Raw genomic sequence first — 10462 nt, forward strand, 5'->3', positions numbered from 1 at the left:
ATCTCCTTTCTGTTTGCTTGTCCTATCAACTTCAAGGAATTGTAATTGTTGTCTCTTCTTCCCTCACCCCCCGATTGTTTGTGTATTTATTTATTTATTTTTTTTTTAGCTACCACAAATAAGTGAGAACATGTGATATTTCTCTTTCTGTGCTTGACTTGTTTCACTTAATATAATTCTCTCTTGGTCCTTCCATGTTGTTGCAAATGGCAGTATTTCATTCTTTTTTTATAGCAGAGTAGTATTCCATTGTGTAGATATACCACAGTTTCCATATCCACTCATCTGATGATGGACATTTGGGCTGGTTCCAATTCTTAGCTATTGTAAAGAGTGCTGCAATGAACATTGGAGAACAGGTATATCTTCGACTTGATTTCCATTCCTCTGGGTATATTCCCAGCAGTGGGATAGCTGGATCATATGGTAGATCTATCTGCAATTGTTTGAGGAACCTCCATACCATTTTCCATAGAGGCTGCACCATTTTGCAGGTCCACAAACAATGTATGAGAGTTCCTTTTTTCTCCACCACCTTGCCAGCATTTATCATTCACAGTCTTTTTAGATCAGATGGCTGTAGGTGTGTGGGTTGATTTCTATTCTATTCCATTGATCAGTCTGTCTGTTTTGATGCCAATGCCATGCAGTTTTGGTTATTATAGCTTTATAGTATACTTTAAAGTCTGGTAGTCTTGTGCCTTCAGCTTTATTATTTTTGCTCAGAATTGCTTTGGCTATGTGTGGTCTTTTGTTTTCCATATAAATGTCTGGATAGATTTTTTTCATTTCTGAGTAAAATGTCATTGGAATTTTGATGGGGATTTCATTGAACTTATATATCACTTTGGGTAGTATGGACATTTTCACTATGTTGATTCTTCCAATCCAAGAGCATGAGATATCTTTTCATCTTCTTGTGTCCTCTTTAATTTCGCTCAGCAATGGTTTGTAGTTCTCATTACAGAGATTTTTCACATCTTTGGTTAACTCAATTCCTAAGTATTTTATTTTTTTTGGTGGATATTGTAAATGGGCTAGCTTTCTTGATTTCTCTTTCTACAAGTTCACTATTGGAGAATAGAAATGCTACTGATTTTTGTGTGTTGATTTTGTATCCTGCTACTTTGCTGAAATCATTTATCAACTCCACGAGTTTTTTTGTAGAGACTTTAGGGTGTTCGATATATAGGATCATGTCATCTGCAAAGAGGGACAGTTTGACGTCATCTTTTCCAATCTGGATGCACTTTTTTCCTTCTCTTCTCTGATTGCTCTGGCAAGTACTTCCAATACTATGTTGAATAGGAGGGTGAGAGTGGGCATCCTTGTCTAGTTCCTGTTCTTAAAGGAAAAGCTTTCAACTTTTCCCCATTCAGGATGATATTGGCAGTGGGTTTATCATATATGGCTTTAATTATGTTGAGATACTTTCCATCCTAACTTATAGAGAGTCATTATCATGAATGAGTGTTGTATTTTATCAAATAATTTTTCAGCATCTATAGAGATGATCATATGTTCCTTGTGTTTGATTTTATTGATATGGTGTATCACATTATTAATTTGCATATGTTGAAACAACCTGGGATCACTGAGATGAATCCCACTTGATCATGGTGTAAATTTTGCATATGTGTCACTGTATTCTGTTAGCTATTATTTTATTGAGGATTTTTGCATCTATATTCATCAAGGATATTGGCCTGTAGTTTTCTTTTTTAGTTTCATCTTCACCTGGTTTTGGTATCAGGGTGATATTTGCTTCATAGAATGAGTTTGGGAGAATGGTCTCTGTTTCAATCTTTTGGAATAGTTTGTAGAGAATTGGTGTCAATCTCTCCTTGAATGTTTGGTAAAATTCAGCTGTGAATCCATCTGGTCCTGGGCTTTTCTTTGTTGGGAGACTTCTGAAAAGAAATTCAATCTCTTTTATTACTATTGATCTGTTCAGATATTCTACATCTTCTTGGCTCAGTTTTGGTAGTATCGAGAAACTTATCCATTTTGTACAGATTTTCAAATTTGTTGGCATATAGTTGTTTACAGTAGTCTTGAATGATTCCTTCTATTTCAGATGTATCAGTTGTCATATCACCTTTGTCATTTCAAATTTTGTTAGTGGGATGTTCTCTCTTCCTTTTTTTAGTTAGCCATGCTAATGGTTTGTAAACTTTATCTTTTCAAAAAACCAACTTTTTGATTCATTGATCTTTTGTTTTTTTTTTTTTTTTTTTGGTTTCAATTTCACTAAGTTCTGCTGTGATCTAAATGATTTCTTTCTGTCTGCTAACTTTGGGTTTGGATTGTTCTTGTTTTTTTAGATCTTTAACATGAAGTATTAGGATTCTTACTTGCCATCTTTCCATTCTTCTGAAGTAAGCAGTTAATGCAATAAATTTCCCCCTTAATACTGCTTTTTCTGTATCCCACAGGTTTTGGTATGATGTATCATTGTTTTCACTAGTTTCAATAAATTTTTTGATTTCCTGTTTGATTTCTTCTTGGACCCATATGTCATTAAGTAGAATGCTGTTTAATTTCCGTGTGTTTGTATAGTTTCCAGAATTTCATTTGTTATTTATTTCTAATTTTAATCCTTTGTGGTCTGAAAAAATACATGGGATAATTCCAATTTTTTTGAATTTGTTGAGACTTGATTTGTGACCTAACATGTGATCTATCTTGGAGAATGATCCATGTGCTGATGAGAAGAATGAATATTCTGAGGTTGTTAAATGGAATGTTCTGTAGATATCTTTCAAGTCCAATTGGTCTAGATCTTGTTCTGTTGTTTAGATCTTCGTGTTGTTTAGATCTTGTTCTTCCCTGCTGATTCTTTGCCTAGATGTTCTGTCCAAGACTGATAGTGGCATGTTTAGGTCCCCTACTGTTATGGTATTAGTGCTTATTTCCTTCTTTAGGTCTAATCGAGTTTGCTTTATAAATCTGGCTGCTCTGACATTGGGTGCCTATATATTGATGATTGTTATGTCTTCTTGATGAATCAATCCTTTTAACATGTAGTGGCCCACATTATCTCTTTTTATGGTTTTTAGTTTAAAGTCTGTTTTGTCAGATATAAGAATAGCTACTCCAACTCATTTTTCATTTCTGTTTGCATGGTAAATCTTTTTCCATCCTTTCACTCTTAGTCTATGTGAGTTTTTATAGGTGAGGTGGGTCTCTTGAAGGCAGCATATAGTTGGGTCCTCCTTTTTAATCCAGTCAGCCTGTCTGGTCTTTTGATTGGGGAATTTAATCATTTTACATTAAGAGTTGTTATTGAACTGTGTCAACTTACTCCTAGCATTTTATTGGGTTTTGTTTGGATGTCTTAAGTGTTTTTTGTTCCTTTCTTTCTGATTTACTTTTTGTCTTCTGTATGTGTTGGTTCCTTGAGTTGTAGATAACTTTTTTTTCTTTTTTTGTTGCCATTTTTATTTTACTAGTGGGTTTTGATTTTTCTTGAGATTTTATGGCAGTGGTAGTTATTTTTCAGGTACCAAACCCAGTACTCCATTGAGAATTTCCTGTAAGGGTGGTCGTGTGGTAGTGAACTCCCACAGTTTTTGTTTGTCTGAGAAATATACTATTTGCCTTTCATTTCAGAAGGATAGCCTTGCACTGTAGAGTATTCTTGGCTGGCAATCTCTGTATTTTGAATATATCATCCCATTCCTTTCTGCCTTTTAGGGTTTGTGATGAAAAGTCTAATGTTAGTCTGATTGGGGATCCCTTATAGGTGATTTAATGCTTCTCTCTTGCAGCTTTTAAGATTCTCTCTTTGTTTTGAGTTTTGCTATTTTGACTATAAAATGCCTTGGAGATGATCTTTTTGGGTTGAATACGTTTGGGGATCTATGAGCTTTCTGAATCTGAAGATCTTTGTCTTTTCCTATACTTGGGAAGTTTTCTAACACTATTTTGATGAATATGTTTTCAATGCAATCTCCTTTTTCCTCCCCTTCTGGAATACCCATGACTTGGATATTTGAGTGTTTAAGGTTTTCTGATATGTCTCTTAGATTTTCTTCAATGTTTTTAATTATCTTTTCTTTTTCTTTTCTTTCTTTTTTTTTTTTTTTTCGTCTGTCCCTGTTATTTCAAACAGCTCATCTTCATGGTCAGACGTTTTCTCTTCTGCTTCTGCAAGCCTACTGGTTACACTCTCTGTTGTGTTTTTTATTTTGTTGGATGAATTCTTCAGCTCGGCAAGCTTTGCTACATTCCTTCTCAGGGCATTGATTTCCTTGTTCATTTCTTCTTTCAGGTCCTGTATGCTTTTCCTCATTTCATCGAGTTGTCTAGCTGAGTTTTCTTGTATCTCATTTAGTTTCCTTAGAATTACCACTTGATATTCCTTGTCAGACATTTCAAGGGCTTCTCATTCTATGGGATCTAGATCTTGAGAGTTATTACCCTTGGGTGGTATACTTTTTTGATTTTTCATATTTCTGTTATTTTTCCTTTGATGTTTAGTCATTGTAGCAGGGGATTTCCTGTTCCACTGGTTCGACACTATTGTCTGCCTAGGATACTGCTGGGACTGCCAATTTGCTACAGCTACCTCAGTGTCTGCTCAGTTGCCCATTAGTGCCTCAGGTGTGTGGTCACCTCAGATCTTGAGCCTCTCAGGGGCCTCTCTGGTCAGCACACACTCAGCCAATCTGGGGATGGAGTCGTGCATTGGAAGCAAGGCCTACTTGCTGGTCACACACTGGTACCACAGGGCATGTGGTCTCCAAGGATCTTGGGCCTCTTTGGCTGGGCGCCTCTCTGATCCATTGCCCAACTCCTCATTAGGCCCCTCCCTTTCCCTCTCCCCTCCCCTTTTCCACCTCTAGTTTTCTAAAAGTTCAATGTATTACTGTGATTGTTGTTTCTTTCTTTCTTACTCTCTGTGTCTCTTTATTGTTCATTTGTTTATCTATGGATTCAGCTCTAGTTATGAGTGAGAATATGTAGTAATTCCCTTTCTGTACCTGGGTTGTTTCACTTAGAATAATTTTTCCATTCTCATCCATGTTATTGAAAATGGTAGAATTTCATTCTTTTTTATGGCTGAGTTGTATTCTATTGTGTAAATATATGCCACGATTTCCTTATGCAGTCATACATTCATGGACATTTAGGTTGATTCCATTGCCTAGCTATTGTAAATAGAGCTGCAATAAACATGGGAGTGCAGGAATGCCTTTCACCTGATGTTTTCCAATTCTCTGGATATATCCCCAGTAGTGAGATTGTTGGATTATATGGAAGTTCTATCTGTAGTTGTTTAAGGAACCTCCATACTTTACTCCATAATGGCTGTACTAATTTACAGTCCCACCAACAGTGCAGGACAGTTCCTCTCTCTCCACATTCTCACCAGCATTTGTTATTTTCCATCTGTTTTATATAGCCAGTCTGACTGGAGTGAGGTGATATCTCAGAGTGGTTTTGATTTGCGTTTCCCTGATGTTTAGTGATGTTGAGCATTTTTTCATATACCTGTTGGACATTTGTATGTCTTTCTTTGAGAATTGTAATTTTTGAGTACCCCTTCAAATATCAATCCTACCTCAGTATCTCACCAATTAAATATTTTCAGTTAACCTACAATTTTAGCAATGCTGAGATTCTGTTTTGATAATCATGATGTGTTTCCTTAAAGTAACTTCAGTTGCTCATAAATATTTCCTTTTTTTTGAATTTATTTGCAAAATTCTACCTTCGACTACTATTGAGTATACCAGGAACTAATTTGAAGAGTTGAACTCCAATTTGGACCTTAAATCTCTGAGAGTATATTCATTCACTACTAAGAATAAAACACTTACTTTATAATATCAAATCATTTCAGTGAGCATATACAAAAGATTTCGCACCTAAGAGCTCAATGCAAACATTTTCCACATTCCTCCCCCTTGGTATGCACTAATTGATTGAAGACTACTTTTATTATTTTGCTTGCAAGACTAAATTCGTGGAAATCCAACACACCTAGAAGATATTTTGTAGCAGATAGTTTATTGCCTAGAATATTACTTGTGAGAAGAATTAGCTAATTGTTAAAAGCTTAAAAGAGTTCTGATTGTTTAATCAAACCACAAATGGTGGCCTTCCTTGGGGTAAAAAGACTCACTGAGTTAAAGAAGCACACACTGCAGAGAAGACAGCAGATGAGTGCTCCCCACATTATGTGCTGCAGTGTCATGGGACTGGAATGCTTGGGAGAGGCCACTTTGGCCCAGTCACTGAGCTCTGAGAAAAGTGTGGAGACAACCAGGAAAGGCTCCCCTAATAGAGTGAGTTATAGGAAAACATTATTTTAAATCATATGATTGCTTCTGTGGATGTCGATGGCTAGAATTATTAAAGAAGATTTTGCAGGGCTGTTGTACAGCTTCTTCTATTTCTTACTTGTTCCAAAAAAATCCGCATACTATTCGGTGTTGTAACAGCATATTTTCTACACAATCTCTGATTGTGTGATAGCTTATTATGCAAAAATATAAATTCCCAGCCTTGCTATTCTTTGGTCGAGAAACTGGGTATGTTTTCTGTGGGGAGACACTTTTGAATCTTCCATTTTCTCTTTTCATTTCCCTAGGCTTGGACAAAGTAATTAGAACTTAGAGTAAATTAGTAATTTTACTCAAAGGCTCCATCTTAGTATATGGCTTAAAGTTACTGAGAGAAGCTCAGTTCTGTTAGAGAATAACAGAAACAAAAAATACTTCGACTCTAAAGTGCGAATCAATAATAAAGAGAGGGGAGAGGCAATAAGCAGGATTGCGAGACACTGACTGTGGGAAATGGAATTAAAAGAAAAGTATGGAGCCCGAGTGGCAATTTTATGCAACGTAAAATTGTGCAAGACCTTAACTCAGTATCTAGGGAAAGATAACAAAACCTTCTAACGCGCTTTAAGGCTCGTATATTCTGGAAGTAGCATATAAAGAGAAGCTGCAAGATAAAACTTCATGATTCTAGTTTTACAGTATTTAAGCTAAACTGGAGGCCACGCACCTCCAGCTCCTCTGTCATCTATTCCATTTTTCCTGCTGCTTCTCCTCCAGTTTCTTCTCCTTTAATGAATATAATCACAAAAATAGGCATCCAGAAGGGCACTGTGCAAAACCAATTGTGTTTAAAGTATTTAGTGACTTTATTTTTACATTTAAATGTCTAATCTAAAACAAAGAATCAATGAACAAAGAAAAATTAGGTTCATCAGCTTTCTCAGATAAACAGTAATTAACTTTCAGATCTGATAGTGAGAACCAAATTCTATACCTGGCAGACTCCTGAAGTGTTAAATCCATAAAGAAGAGAATTTTAATCTGGCATAAGCAATGCATCCACAATTTTTTTTAAAAAAATATATCCTGAATATGCTATCCTGCTTTAAGGTAATTCAATATAATTCAAATGAAAATGCTTCCAAGAAAAGTAAATATCACTTCTTTTATCAAACACCAATTTTCTGATTAAAGAGAAGTAAAACTGAAGGCATAGTTTAAAATTTTTGTTTAAAAATTGTTGGCACAGAAAAAAATGTTTTATATGTTTTAAATTAGACTCATTTACCTACAGAGTCTGTTTTAAGTGGATTATAATAAAAATAGGCATTCAAGATTAAATTAAGTTATTAAATTAAGCACCTACAATGTGACTGGCACTATTCTAGACCTGGGACCACAGAGGAAATAAGACAGAAGCTATTACTTCCTTCATTCTTGCTTCTAATCCAGCTGGCATGAAGACAGACAATGATCAAGTAAAGAAATAAATAAATAAGATAATTTCAGGTTAATATGTTTTATAAGAAAATTAAAATTGAATTAGTGTAAGGAATTGAATACAAACTTACAGATATGGTGGAAGATGGGTACGGAATTTCCTATTTGAGTCCTTCAATTACTTGGATAATATACAGATGAAGGGTCACCTGATTGTCAACTAAGAGTAATTGAGGAGAAGCTGTGCGAGTTTGAAGGAGACTAGAGCAATTAGGAAAAAGTTGGTTTAGGAAATTTACCATTGCTAGGGAATGATTTGACTGACTGTGGTTTCCTTATGATGAACTTCAAGCAAACTGGTGGTCATGTTATTCTACCTGCTGAGTTGCACACAGGAAAAGCACAGATAGGTGGTTGTTTGTTTTCTTTTGTTAATTAGAGAAGAAAAATTTTCTTCTGTTTGCCACTCATTATAGTGCCAGACGTTATTCTAAACAGAAGGCATAGACAAAGATGGTGAATGGTGATAGTAAAACAAAAAGTGGCTGGACACAAAGATTTTAAATGTTAGTGAATTCAAATAAGTGTGGATTCCTGGTGTACAATCTCTTATCTGAAATCTTTGGAAACAGATTCATTTCATAATTCAGCATATTTTAGACTTAGGTAAGTTATATGATATTTTTTATGTAGCATCACCAATATGGACTGGAGAAGGACCCAATAATCAAAGACAAGTCTTTTTCTACATTTAAATATATGCATAATCTCATCAAGTGGGAGGGATAATTACTATAAAGTGAAATGAATATATACCATCAGGTCAGGTTTTGCTACAAAGTGAGGTTTAGCACCAAACTTAGTAAAACATCGTTTACTTGTAAAAATTTTTGGAACTTCAGGTAAGAGATTTTGAAAGTACATTGACTTAAATAAGCAGGAAATGTAGAATGGAGTTTCAAATCATGGAATACATGAACTGGATATTTTAGAAATGATGCTACTATGATGACAAGTTTGAAAGTATGGCCATGAAATTGGGAGCTGAAGAAAGGTAGAAAATAAACGGTGCTTTATAGTTGATGAACTGAAAAAATTTAGAGTCCAAAATTTTGGGCAACTTATTTATACATATATTGATGCCATGGAGAAGAAAGGAAGAGCAATAGTGTGAAACAAGATTCAAAAACCTCATAAATATGAGAAGCATCTTGGTGCTCTCTTTGGCAGCACATATACTAAAATTGGAGCAATACAGAGATTAGCATAGTCTCTGCACAAGGATGGCATGCAAATTTATGAAGCAGTATGTATTTTTACAAAATTGCAGCTAGATAGAAAAAACTATAGGAAAACTACAGTTAACAACAATTTATTGTATGATTTCAAATAGCTAGTAGAGAGCATTTTGAATGTTCCCAACACAAAGAAATGAATATTTGAGGTGATGGATATGCTCCTTACCCTAATATGATCTCCAAACATTGTACACATGTAAACAAATATCACAATGTACCCATAAATATGTAAAATTATTTCAAGTAAAAAATAAATTTAATAAAATGGAAAAAAAAGATTTTTAAAAAGCACCTTGGAAGTTAGTAGACAGCAATTACGAAGGAAAATCTCTATTTCTAGACAAATATTATCTTTTGGTTTGTAAAGTTTATTCTTGTATTATCTTATAGTCATCAGTAAAGTAATCTTTCCTCTCATGACACAATTAAAACACGGAAAATAAAATGGACTCACTAAACTATATAAGCCAGTTAAGTGATTCCAAAAAGAAGTATCCTAAATTCCAGTCTTCTTATTTCTGGGCAAACAAGAAAATCGTGAACTCCAGGTAAGAGAGGTCAAGATTTGGACTTAGATCTTGGAAGTGGTTTCTTTCATGCTGTACTTTAGCAATGGCAGGTTTTTCTCTTTATTCTCTCTTAAAACAAAAACAAAAACAAAACATCAAAAAAACAACAAAAAACTTCATTGGAAATTTATGCTATTCAGATAAGGCATATATTGCCTTTCAAGAAATTATACATTGACAGATGATTGGATGAGGAAAATATGGTACATGTACTCAATGGAATACTACTCTGCCATAAAAATGAGTGAAATTCTGCCATTCACAGCAACATGGATGAAATTACAGAAAATTATTTTAAGTGAAATAAGCCAGGCACCAAACTAAAAGAAAGAAAGAAAAGAAGGAAGAAAGAAAAAGAAAGAATCACAACAATATATTAAACTTCCAAAAAGAAACAAAAACACCAAGAGAGAACAGAACTACACTTGTTAGAGGTGGGGAAGGAGAAAGGGGAAGGGTTTGGTGGGAAACTAGGTAAAGGTCACAAAGATTGATGACATTTTGTAAAATTCAGTATACTAATTATCCTGATTTAGTCACCACATATTGTTCACACATATTGACATTCAATTCTGTAACCCACAAATATTTGTAATCAATTGTCTCTCAATAAAAAAAAAAGAAGTTAAGCATTGAGATAACAGGAAAGACTTGATCATCAAATCACATATAGGAATCTGAGATTTTATATAATGTCAAACTTTAATAATAATTTCAAAAATAGGAATAATCATGAGGCACATGAGTCTCTATGTACTGGCATATTTTCATACATTCATTCTCAATTCATTAGAAAATTCTGAGGTCTAGATATAATATATGAGTTTTTTAAGTGTGGTATACTATCACTGATTACATAAAAGAT

General features: G+C 34.4%; 1 non-coding gene across 1 annotated transcript; it reads left to right on the plus strand.

Annotated features, from left to right (window-relative positions):
* The first annotated feature begins 8944 nt into the window (after nt 1-8944).
* On the plus strand, nt 8945-9048 carry LOC134382837 (U6 spliceosomal RNA). The gene has a single exon (XR_010024105.1). It is a non-coding gene; the product is annotated as a U6 spliceosomal RNA (small nuclear RNA).
* The last annotated feature ends 1414 nt before the right edge of the window (nt 9049-10462 follow it).

This window comes from Cynocephalus volans, chromosome 7 (genome assembly GCF_027409185.1).
Source record: "Cynocephalus volans isolate mCynVol1 chromosome 7, mCynVol1.pri, whole genome shotgun sequence".
NCBI lineage: Eukaryota > Metazoa > Chordata > Mammalia > Dermoptera > Cynocephalidae > Cynocephalus > Cynocephalus volans.